The sequence below is a fragment of the Penaeus monodon genome, chromosome 6, assembly GCF_015228065.2.
Source record: "Penaeus monodon isolate SGIC_2016 chromosome 6, NSTDA_Pmon_1, whole genome shotgun sequence".
Classification (NCBI taxonomy): Eukaryota; Metazoa; Arthropoda; class Malacostraca; order Decapoda; family Penaeidae; genus Penaeus; species Penaeus monodon.
The window spans coordinates 17,100,594-17,103,093 of NC_051391.1; the positions used below are offsets into that span (position 1 = coordinate 17,100,594).

A 2,500-nucleotide genomic window follows, 5' to 3' on the forward strand; every position below is an offset into this window, starting at 1 on the left:
GTTGTAAACCTAACTTGACGGGAAATAGAAGCAGGCAACTCTCGTCAAGCCGGGAGCGCGCGCTCGACGCGCACGGGCCGTCTCATCACGCACGCGAAGTTTCAGCGCGCTCCTATGGTTGGTTTGCGAGTAACCGCAACGTAAAGTTTTTGTACTCAAGAAACATGTAAAAGTTTGTAGACTCACTGTATCTTTATTATATGTCCTATGAACGATTTTATTGCTTCATCTATAGTATAAAGTCCATTTACGTGTATATACAAAATTTTTAGGGTGTAAAGTCAATGGTTTTCTGTGCGTGAGATCGAAACATCATGCGTAAAACTTCAATTTTATTTTTATCAAATTTCATATACAAATGCTAAATAGTATATGTATAGTATATATATACATTACTACATAAATAATCAAAGTTTTCATTTTCAAATTATCTCAGCCATGAAATGCCTGAAAGCACGGTGGTTTTCCATTTTCATGATAAATACATAGAAACTATGTACAATATTCCTTTATCCAAGCTTCAGGCATGAATGCCTGAAAGCACGGTGTTTTTCTTTTCAATTACTTCAGGCATGAACTGCCTGAAAGCACGGTGTTTTTTTTTAATAAATAAATACATAGAAACTATGTATATATAAATTATTTTAGACTATTTACATCTTGCCCAACGACCTTCAGGCATGGAAGGCCTAAAGCACGGTGCTGGACAAAGTGAGGTTGCCGCAGCAACTGACATCACCTGGTTCTCCTTCCTGCGCCGGTGGTTCCTCCAGCAGAGCACACACCGACGCAACGATCGATGTCGTGTGTCAACTGGCAAGTGTGCCTGCTGGGAACTCTCCTCCTCGTGGCGAGCCTGAGAGAGGATTCCGCCGGAAGGAGCCACGGGGACCGCCTGTAAATAGATGCAAGAAAAAAGACTGTAAGACAAAAAAAGGACATGTAAAAACATTGAATATAACATTTCTTTATCAGAATAAAGAAAAAATAAAGGTCATGCTTTACCTTGCTGCAGCAATCCTCGAACGAGTTCCTTTCGGAACTCAAACTGGGTAAGTTTACCGTCCGAGGGCCCGTGGATAGCCAGCGTTGGTCGTAGTCATATCCAAACAGTAAAAGAAAATCTTCTTATACCACTGACGGTCTTCCTCGTCGTTGGATATGACTGCGCCAGCTGATCCGAGAGGTCGACACCCTTCATGCCGTTGTTGTAGGCAGCGACAACTTCAGGCTTCGAACCTCTCCACCCCTCGGCGGTTGGGAGGCAGGGTAAGACCTTGCTGGTAGTGGGCGGTAGAAAAGCATCGATACAGGACGCTTGTCCCACCACTGAAGGCAGATCATTCCGGTCTTGCTGGACCGGAAGTCGATTTGTCCCCGACTCGCCTGCAGGTCCGAGGCATGCCACGCCGGTTTGAGACGCACAGTCCCAACTGCACTGGTCTTTCCGGGCTGCAGGTAATGGAAGAGAGTCGGGGAGGTGTACCAGTTGTCGGTGTATAACTGGTTACCCCTTGTCGAACAGATCTGCCTTCTCCAAGCAGGTCGGTGACGGCCTTCATGCTGGATGGAAATACCCGCGGTCACTGCCCCATGTAGATCTGAAGGCCGCCGTATACCTTCTCTGGGACCGTCGGACGAGCAAAGCTTGTAGACCTTCAGCCCTACTCCGAGCCTCTTGTCGGTTTGTAATGAGGGCGTGGTGACGCACCTTGAAGGCCACAACTCTCGTCGACGGTACGTTCTTGTTCGGGACGAAGGCGGAATCGATACGTCGATTCCAAGACGTCTAACACAGGGCGCAGCTTCCAAAGCCTGTCCTCCGCGGGATGCTCCCTTCGTTGTCAGCGAAGTGGAGTCGTGAGGTCAGGGCATCGTAGCGGTCCCTGGTCATCGTCTTGGCGAACACCGACGAGGACATAACGGGTCCGTCGACCACCATTCCCTCTGGTCCCTCTTCGACTGAAGGCCCATCAGAATCGTAACCGAATAGGAGCGGACTTCCGCACCGTTGTGTCCTCCCACCCCTTCATATGGATGAAGTGGTGCGCGGGTTCTGTCGAACATACCTGTGGTTGGAAGAAAAAGACATTGTAAATTCAGGGGTTTTTTTCAAAAAAAGACATGTAGAAAATTACGATTTTTCAAGTCAGAATATACAGAGATATTGTTTTTACTTACCGATTCGTTATCGTCCAACGATGGTCTGTAACAACTTGGGAACACACTGGTGAACACTTCTAATGGGGTCGACGAGTCTTCAAGGGGTGCTTTCAACCGGTGTCCCTCGAAGCAGTGGGGCCTGACGAAATTTCTCCTCTTGACCAACAAAAGAGGGAGTTCCCGGAGCATTACGCTCCCAATGCGTCTGACGTATTCTTGCGAGGGGCTCGTCGGAGTCCAAGAGGTATCCACCAGCGGGACATAGTCAAAATCTTCATCTGAGTCGTCGTCCACACCCGACTCTTCGGTATCGAACTCGGATCCCTCCCAATCGAGT

The 2,500-nt window shown here is 48.0% G+C and overlaps 1 long non-coding RNA gene across 1 annotated transcript in view; it reads left to right on the forward strand.

Annotated features, from left to right (window-relative positions):
- Positions 1–2,500, forward strand: part of LOC119574287 — a 12,614-nt gene that overhangs the window by 354 nt on the left and 9,760 nt on the right. The gene's annotated exons all lie outside the window — the stretch shown is intronic.